Genomic DNA, 21,043 nt, shown 5'->3' on the forward strand with positions numbered 1-21,043 from the left:
TCCGGAATTTGTTAAAACATACTCCACAGAAGCAATACAGAATTGTAACTAAGCATGAGAGCTGACAACTGAGACCTGGTCTGAATTCTAACTCCCCAAGCATTAGGGAAAACTGCTTTAGCTCTAAACCTCAGTTTGCCAGTTAAACAAAAATAATAGCTTACTAGGTTGTGGTGTGTGTATGTAAATAAAGTGTTTAAAACAAGCTTAATAAAGATTGTCCTTACTGTGTTAAAAAGTGGGGAGGTGGTCTCCTATAATCACTAATGCGTATTGTCAATCTCCAAGAAGGTAATATTGTCTAAGCATATTTTTTTTCATATCATCATTAGTGGTCCATGGCATACATTTTGAGAAAGGTAAACTACTCTATTGTGATTCCTACTTCTAATCCAGAAGGATTGATTTTTATTCCTGTGCCATATCTCTTCAGTGTCTTAATTTTGTTTGTAACTACTATTCAGCATCTACTCTGCAAACCTTCGTAATCATAGTTGTAAACTATTGTATCTCAGTCTCCCTTGCTAGACTTTGACCATGTTGATTGATCCAGTACCTGGAAGGACATAGTATGGTAACACTAAAAATGTTTTATCAAATAAATTATGCATGCATTTTAACCTCATTGTTTTCAGTCATTCAGCGAACGTTTATGGGGTCTTCTATGTTAGGCACTGAAGATACAACAGTGAAGTAAACAGACACAATAGTGAAGTAAACAGACACAAGCTCAGCCCTCAAGCAGGTAAGTCTACAGAAGGCAGAACAGAAAAAACAAAACTCAACTGAGTAGGTATAAAATTCAGATGAAACGAGTGCTAAGTAGTAAGAAGGAGAAGTTTAAGGTGTTGTGTAACCTAACCTAGATGGGGGATCTGGGGTGTTCAAAGAGGAGTCAGGAAAGCCTACCTGAGTAAATGACATTTAAATTGATATTTAAATGAGTAGGCATTAGTATGGCAAGGTCCCAAGCACTTTATAAGCAATCATTTACTCTTTGCAACACTAGGAGGTACTATTACAACCCTGTTATACAGATGGGGAAACTGAGGCTCAGAGAAGTGTACAAAAAGTGAAGTATCTACATCAGACTCTACAAAACACATCCTTTACCACTACACACTACTGTTTGTGGCAGACAGATTCTAACTAAGGTGGAGTCCATGATCCCCACCTTCTGGATGAGGTGTAGACCCTTCCCCTTAAGTGTGGGTGGGACTTGTAACTTGCTTTTAACCAACAGAATACAGCAAAGGTGATGGATGTCACTTCCTCAGTTATGGTACACAAGACTGTATGCTTGCTCTTGCAAGGAGACTCTCTACCTTGCTGATTTTGAGAAAGTAAGTGGTCATGTTCAAAAGGCTACACGGCGAGGAACAGAAGGCAGACTTTGGCCAAGAGCCAACAAGAAACAGAGGCCCTCAGTCTGACAGTCCACCAGGAACTGAATGCTGCCAACAACCGGGTGCCATGATTCCTGACAATGAATTTTAAACTAAATGTTTTATAAGATTCAACTCCTAAGCATATACACACTCACCCACCCTACACATACATCATCTATTACATTATCCCATCTTTATTTTTATCATGGCATTTATCACTGTTTTTTATTACATTATTTGCTTCCTTGTTTATGTCTCATAATAGAATGCAAGCTCTATGAGGGCAGGGATCTTGTCTATCTTACCACTTCTGTATCCCCAACATAGAGAACATTATTCTAGCCTAGAATAGGCACTCAGTTTCAGCAAATTAATTAAATCAGTAAGCAAGCTGTTGCATAAAGATTTCACTTAATATATATATACTGTGAGCCCTTCCCATTAATGAATTCTAATCTAGATGAAGTAACTCTGACCCTAAAGTTTCTTAGAATCTTCTATTATCTGAATTAGCATCTAAGACAAGGTTCTTAGTTGCATACAAAAGAAACTGTCTTTGTTTAAGCTGAAAAGGAAGATATTAAAGCATATTAGGCAACCAGAGAAAACACGAGAGTCAGAATAAAAGGCTTTGTATTCAAGAACACACAAAAATCAAGCTACAGATCTGGTCCAGTGAAGACAACACAGGATTCAGTCACTGCAACTTGACACCAGGAACTAAATGCTACAACTGGGACCTCTGTCACTGTCGCCTCTAGAAAACAGATGTAGCTGCCATCCACCCACTTGCACTGCAGAACACAGATTCTACCAAGTGTTTGCTTCTGCAAATCACTGGCTTCAGAGTCAGTAAGGCACAGGCAGGAGTGGTGAGCCTCGGTCACATGACTACAGTCTAACTGCAAAAGATGTGGGGAAAGTAAACATCTGGCTTTCATAAGTGAAAGAGATCTCTAAATTCCACCAAGACTCCTGAGGCAGAAAATGCCCCAACATAGGAAGGTGTTAGATTTTCTTGTCTATCATCCAAAAGAATGATTAATCCACAGCACAAGGTATCAATCCCAGTATATCAGAACTTTTATGTAGGCTTTCAATTAATGGTTTATATAAGCTCTATTTTTCTTTCTTCTCTCTCCAAATGTCTAACTTTGGGACACTTATCTTCACTAGGATTTGTTGTTGTTGGTTTTAGTCAAGTAACGTGAAATAAATTTACCTTCCTGCATCTCAATTTTCTAAGATAAAACAGGGATACTACCAACTACCTTATAGAGTTGCTGAGAACATTAAAGTAAGTAATAATGAATATGTATGGTGCCTGGCCCACAGCAGACAACCAATTAATAGTAGCTATTATTATTACTAAATTGTAGCTTTTTTTTTAAGAAGAGAAACTAACTGAGCATCTCATTAAAAAAAAATCAATCTGCTAACAGGTTGAAACTCTACATTTTTATTTTACTTGGGCATTATAAATGTCATCCTCCAATCCCCTATCTTACTAGAGATAAAGCAACAAGAAGCTTAAAGAAGTCAAAAGGGTTGCCATCAAAACTAAGTTCAAGAATGAATGACTTACAATGCTCAGTGAAATAAGCCAGACACAGAAGGATAAGATATTGTATAGTTTCACTATTATGAACCACCTGGAAAATATAAACTCAAGAGTCTTAAAATGTAGAATATAGGGGACCGAGAGATAGAAGCTAGAGAAGGGGGAGCAGTTACCTAATATGTATGGATTTGTTAATAAGGTTGCTCTTAAATGTTTGGGAATGGATGGAGGTGATGGTAGTTTGTTATTGGGATTATAATTAATAGTGTCCACTGAAGGTGAATATGATTGAAAAGGTTATCTAAAGTCATGTATCTCACCTTAATACTACAAATATAAATAAGTTCCTGAATGAACTACTTCAAATGACACTTGTACAAAGAGTTTAATAATAGAGTGGTGTATGGGAAAAATTACCTATTGCATACTATGGACTATATTTAACAGCAATAACTTATTTAGTACCACATCAGTACTAGGGGTAAATAATTAGGGAGGTGGGGCATGAGGGTAAATAACTGGGGGGGATGAGGGATATGGGGTGTTTTGGGTTTTCTTTTATGTGTCGCTATGTATATCTGTTATTTTTCTGTAGTAATGAAGCTGAACCTACTTATAACATGCCTAAGGGTCACCCCCAGAGAACCTCTTTGTTGCTCAGAAGTGGTGTCTCTCTCTCTCTCTCTGTCTCTCTCTCTCTCTCTCTAAGCCAAACTCTGCAAATAAACTCGTTACCCTCCCCCATGTGAAACATGACTTTCAGGGATGTAAGTTCCCCTGGCAACGTGGGACTAACAATGCCTTCTTGACCAAAAGGGAGAAAAGAAATGTAAAAAAAAAAAAGGTTTCAGTGGCAAAGGATTTCAAATAGAGTCAAGACGTCATTTCTGGAGGTTACTCTAATGCAAGCTTCAGCCAGATACTACAAATTGCCACAGTATGTCAAGCCCCAACCAACAGTAATCTTGAAAAACCCTAAAGAAAACCCAGGGTTCTAAGACTCTATAAATGTTTTACTTATTAAGTTTATTTTTCAGAAACTTAAAACTTCCAGATTGATCCTATGCCAGATAAGCCCTGAAACTCAGAAGTACCAGTCCCTCCCAGAACATCAATCAGTTGCATTCCCCTACCCCATAAGGTCAACACTCCTTCCCAATATGAACAAGTTAGAATGGTCATTGCCTAAATATCCCTGAAGACTGAGAAAATGATCAAATGAGAGGGAGGAGCTGTAACAGACAAGTTAGGATTTAACAAATGATTACGACTACTGAATCATTATACCGATATTTCTTTAGTCTCTAGCATATTCGAACAGCCAGAAGGAAATACCTGAAATTGTGGAACTGTAACCCATACTATACTTTGAAATTTGCTCTAAAACTAACTGTTAAACTGTTTTTTGAAATTTATCACTTTTCTGTATATATGTTATATTTCACAATAAAAGAAGTTTTAAAAATAAAAAGAATGAAAGAGTGAAAAAAAACAGAAAAGCCCATCCTGACCTCAAAGCCATGTGCTTCTCACTGCTCTCCAGTGAGCTCTTACTGCATTAAAAAGCTTCCTGAGGGTAGGGCCCATGTATGTCCTTTGATTCACTACTATGTCCCAAGAGCCTAGCATGGGGCCTAGCACAGAAAGACCTTCAATAAATTATCCAGTGAGAACTGCTTTTCAAAATATTTACTATAGAATGTCGTCACAGAGAAAGGTTACAGAGTCACTTTGAAACTAATCCTTTATAAACTAAAAAAACTCATTCACCTGACAAGATCACAATAGCTTCAATAATTTCTAACTACAAGTAGATTCCCTCTTTCAGAAATTCTTTTATACAATGAACTTTCCCTCAATCATCTTCTTGTTCTCTCCTCCACACTTGCAGTAAAAGTTAAAGCCAAAGTCACCCAAACTACTTTCTTCACTTTTCTATCACTTTTTAAATGAAGTCAAAGCCAAAACTTAATTTAAATGTGAACCTGAAGCTACTAAAAATGCTGGATTTACATTCAAGATCTAACTAGTGAATGAACCTCACTCTGCTGGCTAGGAATAGTGAAGAATATCTAGGTTGACTCTTCTCCACAATTTAAAATTGCTCCAAATGACCACTAAGAACTCTTACCAATTTCAATAAGCTACTAAAATTATGTACTCCTTTAATACAAAAGGCACAATCTTTCCACCCCACATTCCCAACACCTAGCTTTGTGCCCAGCATAGCAGGCATTTAATATGCATTTACCGAGTTAATCCATGAAAAAAAAATTTTTTTCTTTCTCCTAACTCACAGAGCTTTCCAATTCTCTCTAGCTTTAAAAAAACGTTCCCTTTTTCTTCTTCCTCAACACACCATACTCCCTGTCCAGCTCGTACTCCAAATGCAGATATTCACTGCCCTGCTGTAGAGTTTTGGTCCTTGAGACCAACTAGTATAAAGATCAAAACAGGTAGTTCATTGACTGATTTAACAAATGTTTACTCAGTGCTTCCTATGCGCCAAACAACCAGCCAACCCCATCAAGAGAGCAAAACAGCACTGTCCCTGTTCTCAGGAGGGTGTTAATCAGATAGACACTGAACAAATTACTAACTGTGATAACGGTTATGAAGAAAAAATACATAAAGGCATGAGATTTTAAAGAGGAGATGATTGGGGCAGGAGGGGTTTTCCTACCACAGTGATATCTGAGCTGAAATTGAAGAAGGAAAAGCTAATCAGAGAAGAAGGGAATTCAGCACTTGCGAAGACTCAGAACCAGTGTAGTCAGACCATACAGAAACCCGTGAGATGAGTCTAAGTAGGAATGCAGGGCCAGATCATTCTGGTAGAGGGGCTTACAGACCCTGTTACTTGTTTGATCTTTACCATCAAAGCCACAATAAATCATTGAAAAGTTTGGTTTGTGTTGTTTTTTTTAATGAACAAAGAATTCTTGTGGATCTGCTCAAATCCCTCTTCCATTTCTGCCCATTCACTAGAGCTTTCCTTCTTTATTGACCTTCCCTATATGCTCACACCCTTGGCTTTGTATGTCTATTATGTCTGCCTTATTCAGAAAATAGCCCTCTTCCAAACTGTGTCTCTCCCACGAATCCTAAAACTCCTGTCTTCAATCTCTTGCCTCTGCATAGCTGACCCTAATACTGCTGAGTAACTGTGGGCCTTCAGGCCAATTCCTAGGTAAATTACCAGCTTTACTGGAGTTTGGGACTGTACTATAGAACTATCAAACGGAAATGCAAAAATAAAATTAGATTGCAAAATATTCAATGACATTCTATTAACTTTCTTACCAATGCTGTTTTGAAAAACTTTTGTGAAACAATTTTTTGTGCCATAGCAGTAGTATCTCTTAATAATGAATATGTTTGATATAAATATGAAATAAAAAATACCACTGTGATGACAGTTCTTTTTGAGGGAAAATGATCAAATCAGAACAAAATTTCCAGCAGACAGTATTTATCTTAAAGACTGGAGTCTTATTTATATCCAAATAAATTTTTAAACTGTCAAAAAAGGACTCTAACATGAGAAAAAAACCTTTTGACCTTCAAAAAGCAATATCAAAAATTATTTAATTTCATAAACTAAGTTCCCTTTAATGAAAATTTAAGTTATGTCTATACTAGACTGAGTCCTTAGAGCCTACTTAGAAGACTATTAAAGATTCCCACCCCTCCAACCCTGCACCCCCACCCCCAACCCACAAAACTTCCATGAAGAGAAAGACAGTGGGAGGTTCACTTTTTAGCACTGATTCCCAGGCCCTAGTACCACATATCTGGCACTATTAGGTACTCAACAAATAATCTACGCACCCACAAGATGCAATGACTTTTAGTCGATTAATCTCCCTAGGATACATATGAAAATAAACAGAGTATGAGATTTGGGGGGAAAATACTAAAATATTCACAATAAATTAAACTGCTCACATATTCAGGTACTCTGCAGTTTTCAAACCATGAGTTATGATACAACCATTTCCCCCTCCAGATTCACAGCTTCTAACATTGCCTTCTCCTACCTCCCCATTTGTTTAGCTCTTCCTTAATGTTACCAATTATTTTCACCCATCCCTAACTGAAAGTTTGAAATACATTAATAACCCTATCTTCTGTTCCTCAACAATTCCTTCAGGTCCTCAGAAAGAAATATTCTCGACTGCCCCATTAAACCAATCATTCCACTCTTAGAACTTTTTACTACTTTTCCTATACTGCCACCAAAGTTTAAATACCTTCTATTTCCAAAAACTTTACCAAATTACTGTCTGAACCCAGAAATTTCACCTTGCTCTCTTGAAAATTAAAGAATAATTAAGAATTTTTTCAGGGTGTTCCTAACTTGCCTTTCCTACCTGTCTTCCACTTTTCACTGCTTCTTATTCTCTCGCTCCTGGATCCATAGAATGGTCTTGTTTTCCTGCTTCGAAACTCTCCTTACAGTGTTATCTCCCTAACCCATAGATTTGTCATCATTTCCTCTCCAAAAATCCTACAACTGCCCCAAATTCACATTCCTTACAAGATTTAAGGCATATCATTCTCATTTCCCGCTGCAACTGTCACCATCCCTCTTCCAAACACCTACTCCCCCCTCCCAATACAACAACCCTATTGTTGTTCTCCAAAGCCAACATTCCTTCTCCACTCCACCACACAATGGGTCCACATGACCTCTTCCATCGGACTGTCAATGCCCAGGCTCCACTGTAAAAATCATATTCATTCAACGAGACCAAGATCCAGTCCTCTCTCCTTACAAAGCATTCTCAAATCCCCAGAGAATGCTTCCCTGCACTCCTCCAGTTCTTGACAGGACAACACCTCTAAACTGATAACAGCCATGGTCTTGCCTATGCTAATTTTGCCTGTACACACACACCTAACTCAACACTAAAAGTAGAGGTAACCATGCCTTAGTCACTTCTGTGGGCAACAGCTTTTACCTCCATGGCTCTGCGCTGGTTTGGAACCATTATGTACCCCAGAAAACACCATGTTCTTTTAATCCATTCTTATGAGGGCAGACATATTGTGGGTGAGACCTTTTGATTTGTTTCCATGGAGATGTGACCTCGCCCATTCAAGGAGGGTCTTAATCCCCTTGGTGGACTCCTCTATGACAGGATAAAAGGCAGAGACATTTTGGATAGAGCTTAGAGAAGTTAAGAAAAAAAAAGAACACCCCAGGAGAAGAAGAACCCACAGAAACTGAGAGAGCCATTGTGAAACCAGAACCCAAGCAAAGAAAGACAGAAAATATCACCATGTGCCCCTCCATGTGACAGAGGAACCCCAGATGCCATTGGCCTTTCCTCAGAGAAGTTAACTACCTCTTGATGCCTTAACTTGGACATTTTCATGGCCTTAGAATTGTAAATTTGTGAACTAATAAGGCCCCAATGTAACAGCCTATCCATTTCTGGTATATTGCATTCCGGCAGCTTCAGCAAACCAAAACAGACTCATATATAGAGGATACTCGGGTGCTTACTCAATTGAAGAGGAAAAAGTATCTCCTTCCCTATAGTCATTTATAATTTTTCAAAACATCAGAAGAATAAAGAAAAATCAAAACATATTTTAACTATATATTTAACAAAGAATGGATATTATATTATTTAAAATATTAAGAACTATAGAATAACTTGAGATGTTCAAATTCACTCAAAATTAAAGAAATGTTAATCCAAAACAGCTGGCATTATTAAAACTTTGATAATGCCAGTGCTGGTGAAGAGTTTAGAAAACTCTCGATGCTACTTTTTGGAAGGCAATTTGGCAATACATATTTGTGCCGGTTTGAATGTATTGTGTCCCCCAAATGCCATTATCTTTGTGGTCTTGTGGGACAGACGTTTTGGTGCTGGTTAGATTTGCTTGGAATGTGCCCCACCCAGCTGTGGGTGGTGACTTTGGTGGGATACTCCTATGGAGGTGTGACCCCACCCATTCAGGGTGGGCCTTGATCAGTGGAGCCATATAAAACATGCTGACTCAAAGAGACTGGACGGAGCGCAGCTGTGAGTGATGTTTTGAAGAAGAGCAAGCTTGCTAGAGAGGAATGAAACCAGAACTTTGGAGCAGACGCCAGCCATGTGCCTTCCCAGCTAAGAGAGGTTTTCCGGACACCATTGGCCATCTCCAGTGAAGGTACCCGATTACTGATGTGTTACCTTGGACGTTTTGTGGCCTTAAGACGGTAACTGTGTAGTGAAATAAACCCCCATTTTATAAAAGCCTATCCATCTCTGGTGTTTTTGCATTCTGCAGCATTAGCAAACTAGAACAATATTCAAGAGTTTAGTGCATATTACCTGATGAAACAGCAATTTCTCTTCTAAATATACACCAATGGCTAACACTCACAGAAGTGCACAATCATATGCACAAGGAGGTACCATCCTGCATTGTTTAAGATAGCAAAAATATGAAAACGTAAATGTTATTTAATAGGGGCTGGCAAAATAAACTAAAATCCATAAAATGGAATACTTCCCAACCATGCCTACATACTTAAAATCAAAACACAAATCGGACCATATGAAACACACACACGTGCATATATACACACACACAATGCATGCAGCATGTAGTAATACATATACAAGTGTTTTTTAAAGTTTAGCAACACACACACACATAATATATAACATACATATATAATTGTAAACATGTATGTATAGAATATTTTCAGCAGAGAAAACTACAAAGAGTTATTACCAAAGGGGTATGGGAAGGGGTAGTGATGTAACACCCTTCTATAGGGCTTCATTTTTTTAAAGCCATTAATATATAGTACTTATTTTTTCCAAACTAAAATTCCCTAGGTGATCAGAACTGTAACTTATACCATGTACTTGATATGATACAAGACAGCTCAAATAAGAGCCCTAAACAGGTGATAGAACACTAAGAAAAAAGGCACATGCCCTTTAGTCCCATGGCTACCTCCAGGTAAGGAGGTTAATCGAGCCCAGTCAGTCCTTAGTAAAATCATCCAGAGTCCCACAGCCAACAATCTCCTCGTGACCAGAGGTCTCCAAGAGGTATTCTAAGGCTCCCAACCTCAGGCCACCAAGAAGCCTCACAGGAACCTTGCCAGGGCCAATCTATGCACTGCCATTTCTCAAACCTGCCCTTCATGGTCCTCAGGCAAGGGTACATGTGCCCAGCTCTGCCCTCCCCTTTCCAAAAAGCTCTCTCCTATTAGTGCATGTGGTAATCTCTGACCTCCAGGAATATTTCCATTTTAAATTAGGAAGTGGAGATCTTACCTTAACCTAAAGGAATGAATTCCAATGGTGAGAAGTGCAATCAGCATGATGAAAAGAAAATAATTTAGGGACAAGACCTTCCTTCTAATTATACCACATATGCATCTACCCTAATGCTGTAGACAGACTGCCCACTACTCTCCAGACACTACTGATGCCTTATTGATCTAAACCTTCAACTGTTCACCTTTAAATAGTCATTTGACTCAGACTATCTTTCTATAGGGCTAAAAAGACAAGTAAGTAAGCCAACTATTCACTACATACCAATGAGCTAATATAAAAAAGCAACATATTTTGAAATGACAGATATCCCCATAAAATTCCAATGTACCTTGCACTCTTCATCCTCTATTCCCTCTCGTATAGAAAGAACAAAGAACCAAGAATCAGAAAAACTAATGCTAGTCCCAGGCCGCTTGTTCTGAGGCCGTGGTCAGTCCCTTAGCTTCTTTGCATCCATTTCCTTCTCTAAAATGAGGAAGATAAACTATATTAGTGTCTCAAAATGTTTGACTGCATCAGGATTACTTGCGGTCCTTATTAAGAAAGCCGATTCCAGCGCACCATCCTGAACCTACAGAAAAGTATCTGAGCTTGTGAATCCCACAATTTTTTCAAGTTCTCCAAAGACTGCTGAAGAACCACTCATTTCTCAGGTCCCTACCAGATCTAGTAATAGTCTACAGTTCAAAGGAATCCTGGAGATTCCTTTTTCCTCAAGCCCACAGAAGTTAAAGAGGAAGATACTGGACAGTATATGTATTTTTAAACATCACTGTTATCACCCTGCTTGCAACATCCAGTGACTCAAACATTTACTAAAACTCGGACAAGATGCAACTATGATTCTAGTATTGTTTGCTGAAGATATGAGCAGGAATATATGCAGTATAGTCCAGGAGACTATTAAAACTAAATCCAAAAGCTTAGATTGCAAATATTGTTTATATACACATAATGGTAGCAATGAAGAGCCATGTTTCCACCAGAAAACAAAGTGTCGGAAAATAATGTGCTATTGGACACAAAATTCCTTCACTACTAAAAGTATAGCTACATTTTTTTCTAACCTGACTATATATTTATTTATTACAAAACCAATGATCCATCTGAATTTATCATACTTCAAAATGACCATACATGCAAAATAAAGCATTGATTAGTGCAATAAGTTTGTCTCTTCCAAGTTTATTTCCATAATAGCTTTTTCTAAAACCTTTCAAAAAGTGGCAGTAGTAACAGCTTTTCGGGAAAACAAACAGCCATCCCACCAAAGACCACATATCCAAGCATCCTTTGCAGCTTATATAGAAGGATGGCATGAGAAACCTATATGCTGAATCTTGAGTACCACTCCTCAGCTGTGTAATCTTGGGCAAAGGAGCTTCTCTGAGCCTCAGTGTCCTGATATGGTATACTTATATATTCCTTGTCTAGGTTTGTGGAAATGTGAAATGAAATACTATAAATGAGGTGCTCTGTGAAAGTGTAAAATGCCATTTAAACATAAAGTGGTGCAGCACAGTAATTTCAGTAGTAGGGTTACCCAATAGGAAGCTTTGTTGTGACTCAAAATAAGAATTTATAATTATAGTTTCAGCTCTAGAGTTGGTAGGTAGCTATTAAATTATTTAGTATTTATTATAAACTTTAACTTCCTATATGCATTAGTAAGAACACAAGTCAGGCCTGTGTTCTGATTAAATACAATGGCTTAAACAAGAAGTTTCTTTCTCTCTCATACCAAATCAGCCTAAGTTTAAGCAGTCTAAGGTTTATACGGTGGCTCCATGTTATAGAGGACCTTGGTTCCTTCTGTCTTGTCGCTTTCCAGCACTCAAGGAGATACCGTTTTCTGTATAGTATTACACAGCTCCCCACCACATCCACAATCCAGGAACAGGATGTGGGGAAGAGAAGAGTGGAGGAGGCACATCCTTTCCCTTTAAAAGATAAAAACCTGGAAGTTGCAGCCATGAATTCTGCTCAAACCCAACTGGTCAGAATTTAGTCATGTGGCCATATTAATCTGCAAAAGATACTTGGATATGTGGTCTCTGGTGGGATGCCTATTTGTCTACACACACACACACACACAAAGTACTCAAGATTCAGCATATAGGTTTTTCATGCCATCATTCTATATAAGCAGCAAAGGATGCTTGGATATGTGGTCTTTGGTGGGATGGCTGTTTGTTTTCCTGAAAATCTGTTACTACTGCCACTTTTTGAAAGGTTTTAGAAAAAACTATTACGGAAATGTGTGTGTGTGTGTGTGTATCTATACACACGCACACACACACACCTGCCACATGCTGGTACTACAACCATGATTAAGAAAGACATTATTCCTGTCCTGAAGAACCTTACAATCTAACAAAGAGAGAAAAAGACATAATAATTAATAGCTATTTGTAATAAGGGGTGTGAAAGAAAAACAGAGGATCCTTTAAGAACGCATGGCCAAAAACCTTAGTTTGTGTATTTGGGGAAGGTCTCTCTGAAGAAGTGACATTTATGCTGAGACCAAAAGGATGAGCACGAATGAAGAGAAGGGAAGGGACAAAGGGGAGAAAGAAAGCTGCTAAGAAACTCACAGGCATTATCTCCATCATCACAAGAACCCTACATACAGTAAGTACCATCAATCCCACTTCACAGACGAGGAAACTGAAGCTTAGAAAAATCACTGTGCCTAAAGTCACATGCACCAGGTAGTGACAGAAACTGTGAAGATCCCAGATCTGCCTGACTCTGGAACCTCTGCTGGCCACCATCTCACTGTGACCTATAACTAGACAGCATCTTTTTTACCAAAATACATACACGAGATGCCCATAAAATTTAAAAATAACCAACGCTTATCATTGGAAACGTTATATACTTAGTAAAATTAAGGGGCTATTTCATATTAATAAACAGGGATGATTTTTAAAATAGAATCAAAGAGAAAAACCAATTTCAATCCATGTTAACTAACTGACTGAGCCCTCCAAAAATCTATTTAAACAATCATTCAATTATGGGGAGATAAAACGCAAAACAATTCATCAATAAGAGTAACAGCATTTTAAATTATTCACAACTGTACATGTCCCACACACATACACACATACTGTCTCCTTGTCAAAACTTAATTCTAACAGTAATTCAAACTTTTAAAAATCACCTTCTAGAAGAGAGGATACCTAACGCTAGCAGAAGAAGCCAAATGGTTCTCTATTATTGAAAAGTATGCCTACAAGGAAGCAGCATATTATTTCAAATTTTCAATGCACTTTCTGTAAGTTATCTTGCTAATAAAGATTTTTAACTGGTTATAGAACTCTAAAAGTAGGATTTCAAAGTAAAAGCAAAAGCCTAACTTTTTAAAAACACTTGGCTGGTTTATACATTTCCAAGTCACTTTTGCTTTCATATACCGAAAATGAAACTAAGGCTACCTGTAGCCACTAGATTTGAAAAAATTATTTTAGTCACATGAAGTGATATTTCACTTTCTCATACCCAATGGTAAACTTTACAACTCTAGCTGAACATTACAGCATTGACATGAGGCAAGATTTCAAAAGAAGAATCCTACATCTGGGGATGCCTGGAGAGAAATTTGAGGTAATTTAAATTAATTTGATAGTTTTTCCAAATAAACACAAATTTTCACGCACACCCTAATATTTTTAATCCAAAATTGTGCAAGCCTTGAGTTAATGAATTACCAGAATTTCTCTAGCCATCAAAAAACTCTCTGATAGTCAAGACAAAATTTGGTAAAAAGTCTTAAAAGGCATATCCACTACATACACAGTGCTATTATACAAGTCATGCAATTCACTTTGTCAGGGCAAACTGTAGTAGTATCAAGTTTCAGGTGACCATGTTTGAGAGTTTCAAACAATTTCTTTACTTATTAATGGAAAATAAACAAATGTCTTCGGAGGTAAAATCACTAAAACATTCCTCAAGAGAAAGTAAAGACTCTTAGCTTAAATTACTGATTAGTACAATAAAATTATAAAACTGATAAAATTTGAGTAGTGAGGAGCCAGGTTCTATATCAAATCTTTTTCTGGAATTTTATGGGTTTGCTAGGTTTGGATGGTTATGGTTTTTTCTAGGGGGAGGAGAAGAGGTCCTTAAGTACTAATGGAAGAAATGCGAAAGCTCTTTGAGATGAGAGAAAAGCTAATGCCAAAGCAAAGAAAAACTGATACACGTCTTATCACATATACCAAGTGAGTCACAAATTATTTAAGCCTCCTCTTCTAAATTTTTATTTTTAATGTCATATATAAGGCAATTCCCCGCTCACCCACAGTAAAGTTAATTCTATTCAAATTTTCTCCCCACAACTCAATACTTGCAATCATAAACATGTGAAAATATCTCCAGGCAGTCTAAATTTCTAAGCTATTTCTTAAAAAAAAAAAAATAGTTTTCAACTAATACCCAAGATTCAATGCAAATTAGCAATTTCTTTCTTTGTACAGTTACAAAATAAGTTAGCTCCAATCTTGCTTTTAAAGTTAAATATTCAGAGCATCTAAATTCTCCAAGTGCTGGTTGTTGCACTGACCACTCCCCACCCCATCCCCATATCTGTAAGTCATAAATAAATGCACTAACTAACCATAAATAAACCTGAGGACAGACATCAGACAATATTCTAGAGGGGAAAAAAATTTTAGCCAAGGGTCTTTTTAACTATCCACATTCCCAAACAAGACATTGCACTAAAGTGGATTTCTCCCACTTTATTTTGAATGTTAGTGACCCTAAAAGACAGGACTGACTTGTTAATTTTTTAATTCCTAGCACACAGTTATTTTGTATGCCTACGTTTCTAATAGGCCCCACCAAAATTTCTTTAATATATGTTTAAGAAACCACCTTACACCTAAATTCCAAATTCTTTACAATAAGAAAGATCTCCCAAGATCACTTAGTCCATCTGCTCTGTCACTGATCCTACCAATGAGACCATTCGTTCAACTCTATTCCTTCAAACCTAAAATCTTTTCTACCCATCCACCAGTGTGTAAAGGAGTGTGCATTCACCCTTCAGACGAAGGCAGGACCATTCCTCCTGGAATTAATTTCTGAACATATATCTCTCTGAAGTAAACTTTTATACCCAGTTTGACACAGAACATGGTGTAGACATTCACAGGAGTCCTTCCTTTTCTGGCAAGATTTGAAGTCTAAATGAATTTGGACAGCTACCATAAACCCCACTGCTATTCCAAGGCAAATCCTCTAAGAGTATTGGAGTACATGTCTAACACACATACACATTAAACATCTTAACTATGATCAAGCAAACTTCTTCCTTAACTGCTGCTTCTTTGAAACTACCTTCTTCTGTTTAAAACCTTAGCACAGGGAATTTTAGTTGTTCTAGTCTCACATTTATGGTCTAACTGAAAATAACATTCTTTTAAAGTAAACGGAGGATCAAGATATGAGAAATCTAAGAAAACAAAAAGTAAAGATAATTTTACTGAATTATTAAATAACCCAAAATCAAAGTACTAAATATATTCATTCTTACTAACACTTCATATATGTAGAGTATAAAGTGTCACAGAGGAAATCTAAGTATTTAAACATGAAATGTGACTACAAATAACTCTCCACAAAACTTTGTTATGACTCATCAATTCTGCAATGATGACTACAATTTATATTAAGTGTCAAGAAGGAACACACACCAAAGAATTCTTTTTTAATTCCTTCCAATCAAAAATTGACTACGTGGTTTTCTAGAGGGAGGGGAAAGGCCTGACAAGGTTCATTAAGAGGGCCTCACTGCAACCTTTTCATTCCACTTCCACAAATCACAAAGTCAACCCCAATGCTAAACACTAGACTAGACATGAACACAACTCTAAGTTAGAATCCTGAGTCACTATGCACAAATGGTTCCAAAATTTTCAAGTATTTATAATAATGAGTTCTCATGATGTAACGGTTAAGAGCCCCAGCTCGCTACAGCCTCCCGGCTCTTCGTGTCCCCACTGTGTAACCTTGGAAGAGTCACTGCCCCTCGCGTGGCTCAAGGTCCTCATCTGTAAAATGGGCAACCGTTCCTGCAGGTAGCATAATTAATACACGTAAAGTGCTTAGAAAAGTGCCTGACACTCTTTATCCTAATCTTTAGATCAATGTGAAAATAGTGTTAACAAAGTGTATTTTCTGATCCTTGGGCAAAATCAAGAAGCAAGTTGTGCTGACACTCATCTGCCAGATTACAGGCAGGACTCATCTGATCTAGGGTTGAGCGAAAAGCACAGACAAGTTGACCGAGTCAAGCACTCACTAATTTTGCCATTTTTAACTACTGCCGAACAGGGAGGAGCCTCTTGCTAAGTGTTGAGGTATTCAGCAGTTTTGGTGCATTTGAAGCCAGAGTGGGTTCGGGTCTATAAATAGACTTGCGAAGTTTCGCCTTCAAAACCAGGTATCAATTATAATTCATGTTATCCCTAGCCACCAACTCCTCCAGCTGCTTTACAGGTCATTACTCCATCTCAAGTGGCCGGGATTATTACTTGCACTCCCCGCACAACTTCCGAGCAGGCCGAGCCCCCCTCACTCCAGCTCAGACCCCACAGGGACGCCGCGAGATCGGGCTCTGACCTTCCCGGCGCCCAGCCTGGGCCCGGCAGCCCTCGCCTCTCCCTGCATTCGGCCCCATTTTCTTAACCGTGCATTGTCCTTGCCAAGAACCCCAGCGGTTCCCACACTGGTGGGGACCGAGAGGAGGGACGAGGGAGGAGCTGGGGGAAGAGGATGAGGAGGAAGAGGAGGAGGAGGAGGAAGACAACCTCCTCCCCTTCGCTCCGGCGGCCAGTGAAGGTCTGGAGCTTTCTCCGGCCCCCAGGCCCCGGCTCCCCGGAGGCCGTGGCGCCCTCCTCCCGCCCTCCGCAACTTTCCCTCGGCTCGCACCCGCCTCTCCTCCGAGACCGGGCCTCTCGGCTCCCTCCCCCGGCGGCCGGGCCCGCACCCGGGCCCGCGGCGCCGCTTCCTAAAATGGCAGGTCCCTCCCTCCCGGCCGGCCTCGCTCGGCGCGGGCCCGGCTACAGGCCGCGCGGAGAGCCGAACGCCGGCCGGGCGGGGCCGCGGCCGGGCCGGACACTCACCGCGACGATGGCGGGGCGCTCGCGTCGCTCCCTCCGGTGAGTCTCAGCCTCGGGCTCCCGCCGCTGCGCTCCCGCCGCGGCCTCCGCAGCCAGCGCCGCCCCGGCCGCCGCTCTCCGCCCCCGGCGCTCCCGGCTTGTCGCCCGCGTCGCAGCCTGCTCAGTCTCTCGCCGGCGCGCGGTTCCAGCGGCGCCCGGGGCCGGGGAGGCGATAGCCCCCTCCCGGCAAATACCGCAGTCCCCGGACCCCGGCTCCCGGGCGGCGGGGCCGCGCGGCCCGGCACGGCGCTGAGGGCGGCGGCGGCGAAGCCGGACGCCCAGTAGCGGCCGCTCCCGGCTGCTGCTTCCCGAGGAGGATTTTGTAAATCTCACAAAATGGCGCGCGCTCCAAACCTGCGCAGCGAGAAGCGCCGGGGCCCGAGCGGCGGCGGCGGCGGCTCCTCCGCCAGAAGAGCCCGAATCGCCCGCCCCCGAGTCCCGCACAGACAGACACACACACACACACACTGCGCGCACACACGCACACTCGCCCTCGCACACGCTCGCTCACACACACACTCTCACACTCACACCGGTCCCGCCCGCTCGCCGGCGGCGGCAGCGGCACCAACAGCAGCAGCAGGAACAGCAGCAGCAGAAGCGGCGGCGGCGGCAGCACCCGCACCCCCCGCTCGGGGTGTCCGCTCCCCGTGCCCGACTTGGGCCGCGATCGGCAGCAGCAACGGCAGCAGTCTCCCCGGATCCCCCCGCCGCTGTTGCCGCCGCCACCCCCGCCTCACTCCAATGGGGCTTTTTATTATTATTCGGGCGGGAAGCGAAAGGGTTTAAAAAAAAACCAACCAACAAAATGGCGACGGACCGACCCGGTCGCTATAGCAACTGTCAATCAAAACGCAAAACCCCGGCTGACGTGCTGACGTCCTCCTCCCGCCCACCGGCCCCAAGCCGGTGGGCGGGGCCTGTTGCTCGGGCAACGGCAGATTCGGTTCCCTCCTTTCCTTCGCCCCCTCCGTCCGCGACCAACCACCCAACCCCCTCAGGTCACGTGAAGGATAAATTCGGAGCTCGGGCCCGCTACGAGTGTCAGAGGAGGGCGCGTGATTCGCTTGGGGTAGGGGAGAGGAGGGGAACGGACGGTCCGAGGGAGGGAAGGTGGTGGGGGAGAGGCGGCGGCCCCGCCTGTGTGCGAGCGCCGGTAACCTCCCGGGCCGCCCCGCCCCGGTCCCGCCGCGCCCGCGCCTACTGCGGCCCGGGGAGCGCGCGCGACCTCCCGCCCCGGAGCCCCGCGCTTCCGCGTCGCGCGCCCGCAGCCCCGCCCGCGCTGGGGGGAGGGGCGCGCGGGGGGCGGGGGCTCTGCGGGCGCCGGGCGGGACCGGGAAGCCCACCCCTTCCCCCTCGCCGGGCGCGCGGCCGCCGCGCTCGCCCTGGTTCTCCGGGATTCTCTCCATGGCCTGTGAGCACACGTACGTGGGTTTGAACTCTTCTGCGAAGAGCTCACATTTCCCCCTCGCCGGAAAGTGCCCGCGGAGGCCGGGGTGGGAACCGGGGCATGTCAGGAATTCCGGACGCTTCTCCCGAACCGGGGATGCCCCTGCGGCTGGCACCTCAAGTCAGTCATGCCGCTTGGTTTTTGTAGGAACCATTCTTTGCCAACGTCCAACAATTATGGATGCAGCCACCATAAAAACGTGTTCAGGCTTTGCAAGCTCCTTCGTGCTTCCCCTTCTATTTCAGACCTTCCTGTCCCCTCCCCACCTATCTGGGCGCAGCCTTCCTTCTCCATCGGAATGCCCCTTAAATTAATCCTCTTGGGCTATTATTACGGTATCCTTGTCGTCCGTCCAACTCTCTGGTTTTCTTTTTGATATAACTTCTCAGCTTCCAGGTTCTTGATTGGCCACTTGTCCTTAACAGTCAAAACTGTTTATTACTCTTACAGCTTTCATTTATTTTTATTCTGCCTACCCCTTCTGCCTGGCTAAATATTGCTGGGGGTGCTCCCCAGGCATTAAAACCAAGGCGGCTACTTTGTAATTAGTTGGGAGTCACTGAGTAAAAATTGTAATTTGTACAAATCCAAATTACTAGTACTTAATAATTAAGTTTAAAAGCATGTATATCTTACAGTAAAAGTCACTGATCTGTTGATTATTTTTTCTAAGCTTGGTTTTGCCATCTTTGGTAGTGTCCACAAGTACAGTAGCAACAATCTGATAAATAATATAGGGGTAAGGAAAATCAATCTCATAATAAATACTGATCCCTATCCTGTGTGACTCAAAGAAAGAGGTTTGCTTTAAATGTTTCCCTTCTATAGTTATTAGAATATTGAAATACTAAGGTGGTCATTCAGATTAGCACAGGCCCTGACATAAATCAGACTAAACCTAAAATAAATTAGATAAAAAGTATTTCCACAAACAACTTCCATCAGACTGATTCTCCATAGTATCAAAGAATTGCCATGACTGGCCAAAGTCCTCTTTGATTGCTTTCCCCCCCCCCCCCCCCCCCCCAGAATTGGACTGCTATTGTAGTTAAATTTAAGGATTCTGAAGGAAGGGTAAATGGCCAAGAGTGTCCCAAGCTCAAACTTGGGTCTATACAGCCAAGTCCTTCCTTGTGCACATTCACCATGGTTTTGCTTCTATCAGAATTCTTAAGCATTTGCAATCTTTAACACTAAACTAAATTCAAGTCAAGTTTTTCTTGCTGTTTATGGAGGGAACCTGCATAATTAATTTTCTAGGTAACCTGGACAGAATATGGCAAAGTCTCAAGAAATGTATCCTTGTCTTTAGTGAAGGCAAGTTAGAAGATTCTCAGGATGAGGCAGAATCTTGGCTTTATAGACAAGCAGAAACAGAAGGCATTGCTGCTGTTCATATTTAGGAGGCAGCACCTTTTTTTCCCTAATGTTGTGATCAACCTTACACAATATTGATCAATGAACTGCCGTATCAGGTTGGAATGCTGTAAAATGGTTTTATATAAGCTTCACCCGAATAGTGACCTGAAAATTACAGCTGGCTCCAAGCAAGTGAACACATGTAGACAGGAAGGACTGGTATAGATGTCAGTTTGGTGTTGATCAGGTTCAGTGATCAAATCCTTGCTGTCATCTGAGACTCACCAGGTCAGATCCACTTACAGACGTATCCTTTCGTAGAAGTTAACTTCTAAAAGCAAAGTTCCCAACTCACAGGTAGTAACAGCCTCCACTTATTGAGCACATTCTATGGTATCTCTAATCCTTACAGCAAATTTATACCCCTGTTTTAGGGGTAAGAAAACAAGTCCTGAGTAATTAAATAATTTTTCTAGCATCACACCATCAGTAAGTGATGAGGCCAAGATTCAAGCCCAGGTGTAATTGAAAAGCTCATGTTCTTTCCCCTAAACCAAGAAGATTCCTGTCAAAATTGTAGTGCCAATATACTAAGAAACAGAATTTTTCTTCTTCTTCTTGTTCTGTTTCCCATGATGTAAAAATCTTTGGACAGTTTTGTCTTCAAGGGTGGTATTAGCACCGTCACCACCTGACTCCAGATAAAAATAGTAAATGGAACTGATACTTATTCCCAAGAAGTCTAGCCCTATATGATAGCACAGAACAGTGACAACCTTATTAGAAACATGAAAAGAAAAGCTTCACCTCCA

The 21,043-nt window shown here is 41.4% G+C and overlaps 1 protein-coding gene across 1 annotated transcript in view; it reads right to left on the reverse strand.

Moving 5' to 3' along the window:
- DYRK1A (dual specificity tyrosine phosphorylation regulated kinase 1A) overlaps positions 1 to 18,206 on the reverse strand; it is a 180,562-nt gene extending 162,356 nt beyond the window's left edge. The window contains 1 exon segment of the mRNA XM_037831589.1: positions 17,387 to 18,206. The gene's annotated coding sequence lies outside the window, so the exon portion shown is untranslated.
- Positions 18,207 to 21,043: the final 2,837 nt, after the last annotated feature.

Source organism: Choloepus didactylus, chromosome 1 (assembly GCF_015220235.1).
Source record: "Choloepus didactylus isolate mChoDid1 chromosome 1, mChoDid1.pri, whole genome shotgun sequence".
Classification (NCBI taxonomy): domain Eukaryota; kingdom Metazoa; phylum Chordata; class Mammalia; order Pilosa; family Megalonychidae; genus Choloepus; species Choloepus didactylus.